General features: G+C 45.9%; 1 non-coding gene across 1 annotated transcript; it reads right to left on the reverse strand.

Moving 5' to 3' along the window:
- Window positions 1-10049: 10049 nt before the first annotated feature.
- On the reverse strand, window positions 10050-10174 carry LOC132222718 (U6atac minor spliceosomal RNA). Its single transcript, XR_009450288.1, has one exon. It is a non-coding gene; the product is annotated as a U6atac minor spliceosomal RNA (small nuclear RNA).
- Between the last annotated feature and the right edge of the window lie 5163 nt (window positions 10175-15337).

Raw genomic sequence — 15337 nt, forward strand, 5'->3', positions numbered from 1 at the left:
GGTCACGGCGAATCTTCTGAAATTGCTCTTAGAATTTTCCAAACCAGTTGCCAACCTCGCTGGGTCAGTCTCCAGGGAGTACTCCGCTCAGCACTTCCAGACATTATCTCACCCGACCCTCGGGTCAAGCCCGCGAGGGAGCTGTCCTTAGCGTTTCCATTTTACTTGGGGAACAAAGTTTTAATTGGTCAAGGAACTTGTCGGAGGTCACAGTTCGTGGTGATGCACACTGGATTCGAACCTTTTTTTTTTGCCACCAAGGCCCTTGTTCGTCTCTTCTCCAGTCTCTCTGTGTCCTTACTCTTCCTATACTTCAAAAATGAAGTAGAAATGAAGGCATGATGAATAAAATTAAAATAAATAACTCTATATATGAATGCCAAGAAGACTAAAAGGTGTACTAGAAAACTTCTAGCACAAAATAAGGCAGTAAAAGAGGAACAGAGAAACAAAATCAACGTGAGACCTGTAGACAACAAAAAGATGGTAATTATATTGTTATTGATTAGTTATATTAATGGAAATGGATTAAACACTCCAATCAAAAAGCAGAAATCAGCAGAATGGATTAAAAAAAAACACATGCTCAGCCCTAACCAGTTTGGATCAGTGGATAGAGCGTCGGCCTGCGGATGCAAGGGTCCCAGGTTCGATTCCGGTCAAGGGCATGTACCTTGGTTGCGGGCACATCCCCAGTATGGAGTGTGCAGGAGGCAGCTGATCGATGTTTCTCTCTCATCGATGTTTCTAACTCTCTATCTCTCTCCCTTCCTCCCTGTAAAAAAATCAATAAAATATATTTCTTTAAAAAAACATGTTCTAACTATGCTACCTACAGAAAAACATCCTTGAGACTCAAAGGCATAAACAAAATGAAAGGAAAAATCGTTTTAAAAAAGTATATCTTTTCCAAGTTGCTCTGCTAATATCCAGCAAAACGGACATGATGACAAAAATTATTACTAGAGCCAAAGACAGACATTTTATGATGATAAAAGGGTCAATCCATCAAGAAGACATAATTATAATCACATATGCACTTAACAACAGAGCCCCAAAATACATGTAGCAAAAAGTGACAGGATTTGAAGGAAGAAATAAATAATCCCACAGTAATAGTTGAAGCCTTGAACAGCCCACCTTTAACAATGGATAGACTTAGACAGAAGATCAGTGTGGAAAACAGAGACTTGGATAGCACTATAAATCAACCAGACCTAACAGACATCTATAAAACACTCAACCCAACAATAGAAGAGTATACATTCTTCTCAAGTGCACATGCAATATTTTCCAGGCCAGACCACATGCTAGGTCATAAAACAAGTCTCATAAATTTAAAAGGATTTAAGTCAGAAGAAGTCTGTTCTCCAACCACATGAAGCTAGAAATCAATAACAGACAGAAATTTGGGAAATACATTAATATGTGAAAGTTAAACAACATGCTCCCAAATACACCAATGGGTAAAAAAAAAGAAAGAAAGAAATCACATGGGAAAATAGAGAATATTTGGAGATAAATGAATATGAAAATAGAACATACCAAAACTTATGAGGTATAGCAAACGTGATGCTTAGAGGAAAATGCATGGCTATAAACGGCTATATAAATATATCTCTTTTTTTAAAGAAAGATCTCAAGTCAATAACCTAACCTTTCACCTTAAGACTCTGGAAAATGAAGACAAAACTAAGTCCAAAGCTGGCAGAAGAAAGGAAATAATATTAGAGCAGAAATAAATGAAATAGAAAATTAAAAAATAGAAAAAATTCAATAAAAGCAAAAGTTGGCTTTTTGATAAGATCAGTAAAAATTGACAAACCGCCTGGCCAGCATGGCTCAGTGGTTGAGCATCGACTTATGAACCAGGAGGTCACGGTTCGATTCCTGGTCAGGGTACATGCTCAGGTTGCGAGCTCAGTTCCCAGTGTGGGGTGTACAGGAGGCAGCCAATCAATGATTCTCTCTCATCATTGATATTTCTATCTCTCTCTCCCTCTCCCTTCCTCTCTGAAATCAATAAAAATATATTTTTAAAAATGTAACAAACCTTTAGCTAGACTGACCAAGAAAAAGAGAGAAAAGTCTCAAATTACTAAAATCAGGAGCAAAAGAGATGACACTACTACTGACCTTAAAGAATACAAATAATTATAAGGGAATATTATGAACAATTACATGCCAACAAAATTAGATGAGATGGACAGAATTCTAGAAAGACACAGCTACCAAAATTGACTCATGAAGAAATAGAAAATCTGAATAGATGTATAGTCCAGCAACAGGTGTTCTAATTTTTTAAATGTTCCTACAAATAGTGAATTGTCTCTGTTGAATACCAAATTTTATACATATCTTTTAGCTGTATATATATTCTTATCTATAATAATAAAAGCATAATATGCTAATTAGACCACACCTCCTTCGAGATGAAGCTGGGGCTGCAAGGGAAGCCTGGGTCCCGGGCCCCAGGAGGCCAGAGGGAAGCCAGTGCCAGCAGCTGGGGTAAGGAAGGCCTACTCTTGCATGAATTTCGTGTATTGGGCCTCTAGTATTTTAATAATTATCTATATTATTAAAGGCCTGTGGCCCTAACGACCAAAGACCGGCGTGGGTGGACGAGGTTGCACGCACAGGTAGGCGGGGCTGCATGATTTTGCGCGCTGGGCTTCTAGTATAATTATAATTAATGATTATGCTATTATATAATGCTACTCAATTTTGCACATTTAATCTTGCTTTTTTATGTTATCTTTACCAGTTTCTCCTTACATTTCTATTGGTTTTATTTTGTATATTTTGAAGCTGTTGTTAGATGCGGAGGTTAACAACTTTTTCATGGACTATACTTTCAATCAATATGAATCTGTCTCCTTTTCCTTTTAGGTATATACCTCAGGGTGATCTTGTTAGTCTTAGGAAAGTACTATTGGGATAGTTTACAGGTCAGATAGATGTATATATAGAGAGATAGAAATATAGTTATATATTTATATATATATTCTATATATTATAATGTCACAGAACTCACATGTGTGTATGTGTGTGTCTGTGTATATATATATAAATTTATATATATATAAATTTCACAGAACTCCAATCTTCTATAATATCCATACTTCCTTTTTCCTGGATTATATTTCAATATGTATTAGTACCTGAGAAGCATGAAGTTATTTTAATGAAGAACCTTTAAGTAATGGAATCAGCACTTTATATTTCAAGTAGAACGACTATTTTCCAACGGGGCCTTTCAATCTTTACACGGAGCCTTCTTTCCCGCGGGCTATTCCTTGCCAAGAGCACTTGGACTACGGCCCTGGGATGTTCATGGGAATTACACCCAAAGCAGGCTTCCTATCAAGCGGCCTCGTACCGATGCTGCATACTTATTTGTTCCCTGGATGGAGAAGGAACTCTCCTCTCTTTCATGTACCATGTTCTTCACGTTTCCGCGATTCTCCATCTCTGTGTCTTGTCTTTCTCTCTCCTCCCCCCTTCTGATTTTCTCCACCATCCTTCTCCCAGCAGGTCTGATGAAGTTATTCCCAACAAGCCCTCTGAATGTGCCTCCTGAGGAATTAGGTGGCTGTGTCAGTTGCCTCGATGCCTATTTTTACTCGGGTGTTTGTCCGGCGGCTGACGTGGTTATCAGTCCCTCCAAAGACCCATTGTCCGGCACTTCAAGAAGAATGTTGTTATATTGACTGTGAGTGCGTCAGCCCGGCTCCCTCTGAAGGAACTCTTGGATGAAATTAGATAATTTCCATTAAGAGACCGCGCATTATTAGTCCCTGGTGCCAAACGGGAGAATGAGCCAAGATGACTATTTCTGGCCAGGCTCACCTCAGGAAGGAACCTTCTCGGCTTTAATGGGATTTTGCTATTGTTGGTTGCCTTCTGTTTGACACTCAGCCAGGCCCGGGTTGGAAATTGTTTAGAAAGCTGCATGAAATATAATAGAACCCCAGCCATTTGCTGAGGCACATTCCTGCACAATGTTTATTTTGAAGAAAGGGGGAAAAAAAATATATTGTCCTTGGCAGACAACAATTAAAAAAAAAAAAAGAAAGAAAGAAAGAAAGCAGTAACTTGAATCTCTGACCATATGCTTCTTGTTACCCGTTGTGTTTAAAAACTCCCGGTTGGTATCAGAGGATTTCACACCGAAGTGATAAATCTCTTGTAATATTTATAAGCATCTTCATTACAGACCCAGGAAGACATTTAAAGTCACCAGCGTCTTCGAGGCTCAGGCTGTTTGGAAAGGGTGGGTGAGGAGGAGGGAATCTGAAAGAATATTCCAGGCTCACGCTGGTCCCAGTCTGGGCCCAGATGTCAAGTCCACAGAAATTTATTTGCCCTGATGTCTAGAAAAAAAAAAAGGGAGGGGGGGTGAATCTGTAATACTTTCAACAATAAAGAGAAGAAAAAAAATAGCCCAGCCGGTGTGCAGCAGTGAGTGGTTGAGCATCAACCTATGAACCAGGAGGTCACTGTTCCATTCCTGGTCAGGGCACTTGCCCGGGTTGCAGGCTCCATTCCCATTGGGGGGCGTACAGGAGGCCTCTGAAAAATGATTCTCTCTCATCACTGATGTTTCTAACTCTCCATCTCCCTTCCTCTCTGAAATCAATAAAAATATTTTTTAAAAGATAAATAAATATAATAAATAATAAAAGAGCATCAGAGTAAAAAAAAAAACACACAAAAAAAATCCTTTCTCAAGCAGCTGCAAGGACTAAGCCTTTGTGAGCTGGCTGTGTTCTGAGCAGAGGTACTCCCTGAAGCAGGGCAATCTTCTCTTCAGTGGTGCGGACATTGTGAAGATCAGCCTTTGATCAGAACGGTGGGGTCCTGCTTTTTGTGTTTGTTGTTTTGGGTTTTGTCCAGTAAAAGCTGATTTCGCCATCAGAGTTGACTTTTTGGCAGGGCTATGGCATGAACGGTCCTCTAAGGCTATTGCAATTTTGGACATTTTAAAAGTGAGATTGAAATCCCAAACTTGCTATCTTATAGATTAGCTTAGTTTCCCAGGCTTGGCCTTTTTGTATTGTCCAATAAGATTTTGGGGACTTGTATGCATGCATATAAGCCAAACCAATGGACATGGACAACAGGGGGATGAGAGCATGAGTGGGCGGGGCGGGGGGAGGATGGGGGTTAATGGGGGGGATGAGGACACATTTGTAATTCCTTAACTAATAAAGAATTTAAAGGGGAAAAAAAACAAAACAAACAAACAAAAAAAAAACAAAACAAAAAAAAAGATTTTGGGCTAAGTACACGAGAAAAACGGTCGACTGAACAGAACAAAATAATAAAACCTATGGTGGGTTTCCAATAGGCAACCCTTGAAAGAGCAGCCCACTGCCACTTCTAAGAGTTGCTTGGTTGCGTTAAAATCCAGTTTTCCGAGACTGTTTAGAGCTAAAGCCTTCAAGTCTAGAAGCCAGTCCCATCCACGAGCATTTCGATGGCCTCAAACATGCTGCTTCCTTGCAATTATTTGGCGTTAGCCTTGGCCGTTTCCTCTTTAGCCCTTTCAATAAATAATATGAACAACTGAGTCGTGACTGTCAAAAACAATGGGGAGAGGGGAAGCAGAGATAATTTAAAAGATAATCACCAAAGCTAATCACCAAATCAACTCTAGACATAAATGTCATCCTTTTCCCATGAAATCTTTCATCAGAAATGCTGACCCAAGGCCAAAACTGACCCCGGGGTGGTGGATGAGCCTTGCAAAAAAAGAGGAAATGGAGACGTACAAGTCCAAGTGCATGCCACTCAGACACAGACTCTGCTGTGTCCCCGCCTACACAATGGGAAGCCAACAGGCACCGGCCATGAGTCCCATGGGGCAGGTAGAATTCTAAGATGGCCCCCAAATTTCACCCCCAGGTGTACACGTCCTATACAATTCCCACTCCTTGAGTATGGACAGAACCTGTAAACAGGGTAGGATATCACTTGTGGCTAGGGAACATTATACAGCAAAGACGAAGAGATTTTGCAGATGTAATTGAGATCTCAAATCAGTCAATTCTGACTTAATCCAAAGGAGATTATCTTGAGTGGTTCTTATTTAATCACTAGAGGCTCAGTGCACAAATTTGTGCATGGGCGGGGTCCAGCTGGCCTGCCCCAGTGGGGTCTGATCGGGGCTGGGCTGGCAGGGGGAGGGGATGCGGGACGTTGTCCGCCGGCACCACCCCCAACCAGGGTGGAGGGGCCGATTGGCGACTGATCATTCCGGTTGTTGTGGTCGTTCCACTGTTCCGGTCACTTGGCTTTTATAGAGAGAGAAGGGAGAGGCCTTAAAAGGAGGACTGGTCCATCCTCAGGAAAGAAACATTCTCTTGTTGGCCCGGAAGAATATTCTCAAATGCCTGCATTGTAAGAAGTTATCTGCATCTCTTTCTCTCCCGTTCCACCTTTTGCTTTTGCAGGAGTCACGATGATTCATTTCTGCAACGCACCAAGGCCTTGTCCATTACCTCCCTCATAGTCAATGATCAATAAGTGCTGGCTTGACTGAATTTTCAATTGAGTTGAACAGAACCGCTCTCAGGAGCTATAATTCCAGAACCCCCAAACCAGTAATGACTTTATGGGATCACTTGTTCCTTCCTTCTTGGTAGATCAAGTCAGCCAAGGTCCACGGGTCCCCAGCCTTGGTTGAAAGATGCCTACATATGGAATTTGTCCATACTATGTATCCATCGAGCCATTGAACATTGATTTTCTGGGAACGCGTATATCTAATAGATTCTGTGCCACCAAGAGGTAGAAGACAGGTGCCTGCCCTCAGAAAGCTTCCTGACATCACAGAGAACACTACCCCTTGACGGGGAACTTCTTTTCCCTCTAATATCCCTCCCTCCCTGCTCAAGTTCTGCTCTCGCCCTCTACTCTGAACTCAGGAGAGACCCTGAGGACAGCTGCTCCCCATCCTCAGCCACCTGACCCTCCCATCCTTAAGGCCCATTACCGAGTCACCTCCCAGCCCTCACCTCCCTCCAGCCCGGCCTCTGGAGCAGGGATATTGATGCTGACCTGCCTGGAAGGGCCAGGGTAAGAAATAACTCATTGAAAAGGCTGTGGGGTGCAAGGCAAGGGCCAGAGAAGGAGGCCACACGGCCTTCCCGGCACTCCATTCATTTTCCAGGGCAAACAACTCCGGACCCCAGCTCTCAAAAGAATGGGGAAGATAAAGTGTACCTCGCTCACTGCCTCCTTGCCTCCTCGCCTATTTGTTCTCAATGAGGACCCTGCACTCCTTTCACAGCACATTTGTCATCCGTCCTTTTATTCACGCTGGGTCATTTTCATTGTCTCCTGCTCAGAAATGCTTGATAAGAATCTCGCTGAGTGGCCAGTGAGGAAAACCAACAAAGGAACCTGCCATCGTGCCCTCCCCCCATCTCCCCAGCACTTCAAAGCTCTCACAATATCTTATTTTTATTATTTCTTCTTGTTCCCCCCCCCCCCCAACTGAAGTATGAACAATGTGTTTTGCATCCTAGAATGTCGGTGGGAAAATATATTTCTCACTAGTTGGATCCTGAGCTGCTGACAACGGATAAGAAGATAGAGCCATTCAGGCTAAGATTGGTAACAATCCTTTACATTTCTTTTCCTCCGAAATAGTGTACAACAGGGCTGAGTAGACCCACTGCAGGCATCATCCGTAGAAACCAAGGGTCAGGGTGTACATTTCAGATTCCGTTTTTAAAATCTGATTATTTCAGACTTCATGTGAGCGCATCTTTGTTTAATTGTAGATGCAATAGAGCTGAGTATTATGAGAGGTGTAGGAAGAACGGAAAAGAGCCGACATTCTCATAAGAAAGTCTTGACATGTCCACCAGACCCTACTGTGAAGGGGTCCCAAGGGCCCCCTGAATGGGATGGACAATGAGTCCCAAGGTCAAGTGGATTTTAGACTCACCTCACCCGAATCTCACAATTCTACAGACCACTCTGAACAGGACATAGGGCAGTTGAGCAGGTCTAGTTCGTCAAAGAAAACTGATCATACATCGCACACACCAGGAATGAAGAGGGAATCCTACAGACCTAGCTGGTCTGGCTCAGCGGCTAGAGCATCGGCCTGCAGACTGAAGGGTCCCGGGTTCGATTCTGGTCAAGGGCACATGCTGGGGCTGCGGGCTCCATCCCCAGCAGGGGGGCAAACAGCAATGTCAATGAGCTCTCTTACTGGGGACTCCACAGTGACCCCAACATTTGGCTTCCACAGGGTGTGGCATGTAGCCTCGGGCTCTTGGCACCGGTAGAGGTGAGCCGATCCCTGGAAGGTCATCGCTGAACCCTGGAAGGTCACTACCAAGGGGAGGGTGCAGGGCCAGGAGCTGGGGCCAGGCTAGGTTTTCAAGACCCGCCTCCAGGCTGTTGTCCCTGAAGAGGAGCTTGGCGGGAGGTGGGGGGGGGGGAGGAGAAGGCCTCAGGCCTGAGCACAAAACAAAAGGCAAGGAGGGGAGGAAGCCAATGAAATGGCTTATCTCATTTATTTATTTTCCTCCTCCATTTCCGCTTCGGCCCCCATCCCCCTGCCTCTGGTTTCCCGGCTAATAACCTCCCCGCTAGCATGCGGGCCCCTCTCTGCTCCCCTAATCACTTCTGCAGGCCCGGCCAGGGCTGTATCTACCACTCACAGGATTTCCGTCGGTGATAACCGCAGGCCGGCCACTCCGCAGCTGGCCTCCGGGGCTTGGGGTGTCTATTTACAGCTTGCAAAGCACCCCCAACTCTCCCAAGGATGCGTGGCCTTCCATGTCTCCCCTGCACCCCCAGCCTCTTGCCAAGCTCCCCGCTCCCCCATGTCCCCCCTCCCTGGTCTTTTACGTATGTGGCTGCCCCAAATGGAGAGACGAGAGAGGAGGTTAATATCCCAGGTGGGTCACCCACTCCCAAATCTCTAGTCTGAGGATGGTGGAGGGGCCTTCAGATGCCACCTGTCCATCAAGGAAGGGGACACGGCGCCCCCTGGCGGCCATCCTCACCGCGCACCCCCCCACTGCCTTGACCGCTATGGGACTCTTAGAGCAATGCTCAGCCAACGGGTGTTTCTTTCTTTCTTTTAACTCTGTGGTGACATGGAGCACACATTCAGAAAAGCACACAGGCCGCAAGCTCAGTGGAGTTTCACGAAGTGGACACGGGAGGCAATCAGTGCAAATCAGTAACAGAGTCTCTCCGACGGCCAGAAGCCCTCTCTCCTGGCCCAGCCCAGCCCCTGCCCCTCTGATCCCCCCCAGACCCCCCCGGACCCCAACCCCTGCTCTGACTTCCATCACCAAAGACCGGTTTTGTCTCGCGGGCTTTACATCTCAGAAGCTGGATGCCACAGACGCACAGAAGAGACCTGGATGTGTCCTCATGGACGGGATCTGGGGGTCAGGGGCTGGTGGAGCCTGAGCCGGGGTTTCTATTTCATGCTCAGCTGTCAAGCTCCCTGACTCCTCCACACCGCACAGCACACACCGGGAGGAGTCCCCGGGAAAGAGCTATCCTGGGGAGCAGCCTGGCAGCGGGCAGCAGGCCAAGGGTGGGGGGATGGGGAACGAGATAAAGGAGACATTGTGCGGAGATGGGGGCCATGCGAGGCTGAGGCCTGGGGCGGGGGCGGGCGGGGGGGGGGTGAAGTGGGGGGGCGGCCAGGCTGGGAAACTGAAACACATGTCAATATTTTGACAAAAGGGGGAGAGAAAATCCTTCCCACTGCCCCTGGCAGTCTTCCGCCCGTTCTCCCCTCTTTCCGCGTTTTTCCTTACTTCCAGGAACACAGTTTTAAGCAAAGCCTCACCCTCCACCTCTTTGCTTCAAACAGGTGCCGAAGAGCAGGATAATGTGAGCCATGTATGTACTTTTTATGTCCTTATTGTTAAAACACACGTGAGAGAAAATGTACCCTCAATGACATGTAGTATATTCCTAATATTGGGCGGCCATCACCACTGTCTAGATCCAGAATATTTTTGTCACCCCAGAAGGAAACCTCATAAATCCTAAGTCACTCTTTCTCAAAGCCATGGTTAGATCCACCACGTGGGAGATGATGCCTTAACTCTATGTGTGTTATACGGGCTCAAGGGTCTTTTCTATTCTTGTCGAGGGGACTGCTAACCTTCTCTCCTTTATACAACTCCCACAGTGTAATTTTTTTAAAATATATTTTTATTGATTTCAGAGAGGAAGGGAGAGGGAGGGAGAGAGAGAGAGAGAGAAACATCAATGATAAGAGAGAATCACTGATCAGCTGCCTCTTGCATGTCTCCTACTGGGGATGGAGCCTACAACCTGAGCATGTGCCCTGACCGGGAATCAAACCGTGACCTCCTGGTTCATAGGTCGATGCTCAACCACTGAGCCACACTGGCTGGGCACCACATGGTAATTTTAAATGTTCTAGTAGCTGCCTTCAAAAGACAAAAAAAACCCCGATGAAATTAATTCTAATAATTTATTTAACCCAATTTATTTAAATTGTTATCATTTCAATATATCATGGGGATAAAAAAACTTGCTGGGCCCTGGCTAGTGTGGCTCAGTTAGTAGGGCATTGTCCTGTGGAACGAAGGGTTGCCAGTTCGATTACCAGTCGGGGCACATGCCCAGGGTTTCGTTTCCCACCGGGGCATGCAGGAGGCAGCCCACTGATGTTACACTCTCACATCGATGTTTCTCTCTCTCTCCCTCTCCCTCCCTCTCTCTCTAAAACATCAATAAAAATATTTTCGTAAATACTTGCTGAGATAGCTGACACTTTTTTGTTTGGACAAGTCTTTGAAATCTGGTGTGTATTTTGCACACACCGCATACCTGAATTCGGACCAGCCATGCTTCAACACCCCCACGCGGCTAGCGGCTCCCGTGTTGGACCGTGTGGCCTTCGCTCTGTAGAATGCTACCGATATCCTCCATCACCTTGTCAGGGGATGATTACCTACACACATGTCCTGAGGCTATAGTCTTATTTTACATAGAAATTTATTTTCTTCATCATAAGAAATATATATATATTTGGAAACTACAGAAAGATTACCCATAAGCGCCAACACAAGAAAAACTATAATGACTTTTTAGTGCTCCATACGTTATAACTTCTTCACTATTCTTTTCTCATCGTTGTCTGTACCTTAGAGCAGTTTGGAGGTGGAAAACTGGAGGCCACAAGACCACGGACCAGGGGAAACCATGAAACTTTCCCTCTGGGTCAAGACTGTCATTACACAGGGCCATGAACATGACCCGGGCAATGAAGAAGTGGGTGAACTAAGATCCCTCCCAACCCAAACATCCCAGGGTGCCAGGATCCCATTCATCCCCTGCACCCAACACACACACACACACACACACACACAGCCCAGGCCTCTGGTTTCAGCCCAAACAACAGCCTGCAAAGGGGTAAGTTCGCCTCCCCCCAGCCTTGCACCCGCGCTGGGAAAACAGAGAGCTACACACAAGAACTTTTACTCCGCATTCGTGCTCAGAGAGAAAAGCTAGCTAAGAGCAGGCTCGGTATCCAAGGCTATAAAAACATTCTTTTACTGCCCCAAAGCTTCATGCCGCAATGCCCCAAGGTGGGGGGGGGCAAAAAAAAGTGCCATTTCATATGTTTGTACCAGCATCTGATTTGACATTCTACAGTTTTGCTTCGTCACAAACCAGAACAAATACTTTCAGATTTATGACATCCTCCTATTCAAAGACCCAAGGAACCGGACTGACTCACGCGGCCATTCCACAGCCCAAGGAAACGCTCTATAATTCCTTGGGCCTGGAGATTCCTGAGAGAAGTTATTTTCGAGAAGGATTTAAGGCTTGAAAGCTCTCAAGGAAGCCTGAAATTCATCTTTTCCAGCTCACATACAGAGAGTTCCCTCTGAAGCTTGGCCGGGAGGTGGAAGGAGAGAAAAACCAGTTGGCACACACAACCTCCCTAGCCATCACTCACCAGCTTCCCGAACCCTCACCTTGTCTTAAACATGAAAACAAAAGCCCTGGCGGGGTAGCTCATGGGTTAGAGTAGTGGTTCTCAACCTTCCTAATGCCGCGACCCTTTCATACAGTTCCTCATGTTGTGGTGACCCCCAACCATAAAATTATTTTCGTTGCTACTTCATCACTGTCATTTTGCTACTGTTATGAATCGTCATGTAAATACCTGATATGCAGGATGTATTTTCATTGTTACAAATTGAACATAATGAAAGCATAGTGAGTAATCACAAAAACAATATGTCATTATATATGTGTTTTCCGATGGTCTTAGGCGACCCCTGTGAAAGGGTCGTTCGACCCCCAAAGGGGTCGCGACCCACAGGTTGAGAACCGCTGGGTTAGAGCATCATCGCAGTATGTCAAGGGTTCGGGCCAATCAATGAACGCACAAATAAGTATAAATAAGTAGAACAACAAATTGATCTCTCTGTGTCTCTCCTTCTCCCTTCCTCTATCTCCAAAAATCAACTTAAAAATCTCTTTTAAAAGTCCTATTTATTTATTTATTTTACATCGAACTATCTGTTTTATTACTGATAAAAAGCAAGGCTGAAGAAGTAGTGTAGGAATACAGAAAGCAGCAATGGAATTTCGAAGACGGGTCAGTCAGTGCAGTCCATTACGCTCTCCGAGGCCTTTCTGTGGCCCAGATGGAAAATGCAGATCCTCTTTTATTTTCCAAAAAAAATCAAATTATTTCTAGCCGCCCTGACCAACACCACCTACCGGAGGCCCTGCAGGGAAACAGCAGGGCACCCCGACAAGAAGATGTCCTGAACTTGAACTTCACCGCCCCCCTTCAAATGTCAAATTACTAGGGAGTCCCCAAGTCTGAAATGAACCCCCCTGACAAGTCAAGGTCCAGAGGAGTTCAAAGAAGAAAGTAAGGTCTGAACTTAAATAATCATCTCACCCCCAATGGAGATGAAGTTCAAAGACACTCCATTTCCATGTCTTTGTCTCTTTGGTGTCAGCAAGAAGAGTTCTTCATGTTCTGGGAGGGGTGGGGTTCTTGAAGCCGCCCGGGCTTTCATTCCAGGAAGGGGCCTGAGCGCTGGAATTAATTCCACCCCAAGTCTCTGATGTGCCTCCCTTTATTTCCTTTTTTATTATTATTTCTTCATTGTGGTAAAATACACTTCACTCCAGATTTACCCCTGTAACCATTTTTAAGTGCACAGAGGAGCGGCCTGAAGTACATTCACCCTGTTGTGCAACCATCACCACCGGCCATTCTCCAGAGCTCTCCCCAGCTTGTGCAACTCAAACTCTGTCCCCATTAAACAGTCACTCCCCCCTCCTCGCCCCCAGTCCCCGGCGGCCTCCATTCCACTCCCTGCCTCAGCGAATGTGTCTACTCTAGGCACCTCATAGAGATGGAATCACACCGTATTTGTCTTTCTGTGACTGGCCTGTTGCCCTCAGCATCACGTCCTCATGGTGCATCCATATTGTGACACGTGTCGCAATTCCCTCCCTTTTGAAGGCTGAGTAATACTCCATGTTGTCTATTCATCCTTCCGTCCATGAGCACTTGCATTACTTCTACCTTTGGCTGTTGAGGACAGTGCTGCTATGAACTGGGTGTATGTGCCTCACTTATTAAAGAGATCAACAAACTTAAACCACAGCCCGGCCGGCGTGGCTCAGTGGTTGAGCGTCGACCTATGAACCAGGAGGTCACGGTTCGATTCCAAGTCAGGGCACATGCCCGGGGTTGCAGGCTCGATCCCCAGGAGGGGGTGTGCAGGAGGCAGCTGATCCATAATTCTCTCTCATCATTGATGTTTCTATCTCTCTCTCCTTCTCCCTTCCTCTCTGAAAGCAATAAAAATATTTTTAAAATATATTTTCTTGATTTTTTACAGAGAGGAAGGGAGAGGGATAGAGAGTTAGAAACATCGATGAGAGAGAAACATTGATCAGCTGCCTCCTGCACACCCCCTACTGGGGGTGTGCGCGCAACCAAGGTACATGCCCTTGACCAGAATCGAACCTGGGACCCTTGAGTCCGCAGGCCGACGCTCTATCCACTGAGCCAAACCAGTCAGGGCTAAAAATATTTTTTTTTTTAAAAAAAGCTTAATCCACACAGAGCATCCTCACGCCAACAACACTTTGAAAATAACTCAATCCCTAGCCCCAGAGAGGCTCCAGGCAAAAATCACATTTCTCCAGCCCAGTCTGTGATTCTGGCAAAGGCCAGAACAGACCCAGAGGGAAGCTTCTGCTCAGCGAAGGGCAAACGGTGTGATCTGAAGCCGTCATCAGTCATCGCCAGGTGACCACAACCCACATGGAGGTCAACTGTGGCGCCGTGTTCCCCGTGTCTGGAGGGGGAGGAACTCACCCCTGGAAACAGCTGGCTGTGTCAGAAGGGAGCGCTGGAGCCATGACAGCCTTAAGCACATTTTCCTGGTCCAGACTGAAAGCACAGTCAGAAAGGGTTCCTCCAACAAGGATTTATATCCTGCCTGAGAAGCTTACAACGTGGCCACCACGGAGGAAGACCAACGCTTGGGAGTGTGATGTAACGAAGAGGAAGACGGAGTGTTTGATCCGTCCTGCAGCTCCTGCCCAGAACGACGCCTGCCAACATCTGGGTTGCCAACTGGAACGATGCGAAATGTCAGAAACATCTGAGGGACCGGGACTCCTCCCCCAGGAAGCGCAAAGCTGGGGCGAGGGAGGGGGGGGATTAATAGAATTAAAACTCTAAGATGCGGTGGGACTCAAGGAAATTCGGTTGAGCAACACACCACTAAGACGTGCGACCTTCATGGCTTCTTTTCTAAAGGCCTGTGAGCGCCATGAGAAGAATACGGCTTTAAGGACGGAGATTCGCCCCACCAGGCATTCATGGGGTCCAGAAACTATGAGAACAATCTTGCTGGACAGCCCTCACGACTTTTCTAACTGTCCAAAGGAAAACCAGAGGGGGCAACCCTCATTCTCTCAGCCTTCTGAGAGCGGGTCGACGAGATCCCTTTACCCCACAAAAAAGCTCCACATATATTCTCTCGGACTTAAAATATAGGCCTGCATCTATCTTGGCCACATTAACGAGATCTGTTTGACCAATACGTTTGTATTTATGATGACTGAGGGCAGATTACGGTTGTTAAAACTTGTCCCTGGGACATGAAAACACTCCTCGGTCATTAATACATTCTGCAATGTAAACTATGATGTCAGGTCAGCGTAGAGGCTAACAACGTTCCGAAAGCCCGCGCACTTCATTTTTTAAAGCAATTGAGCCCTAATGGAACGACAAAGGTCATCATAACAAACCATTACAGCCTCGGTC

Source organism: Myotis daubentonii, chromosome 20, assembly GCF_963259705.1.
Source record: "Myotis daubentonii chromosome 20, mMyoDau2.1, whole genome shotgun sequence".
Lineage (NCBI taxonomy): Eukaryota > Metazoa > Chordata > Mammalia > Chiroptera > Vespertilionidae > Myotis > Myotis daubentonii.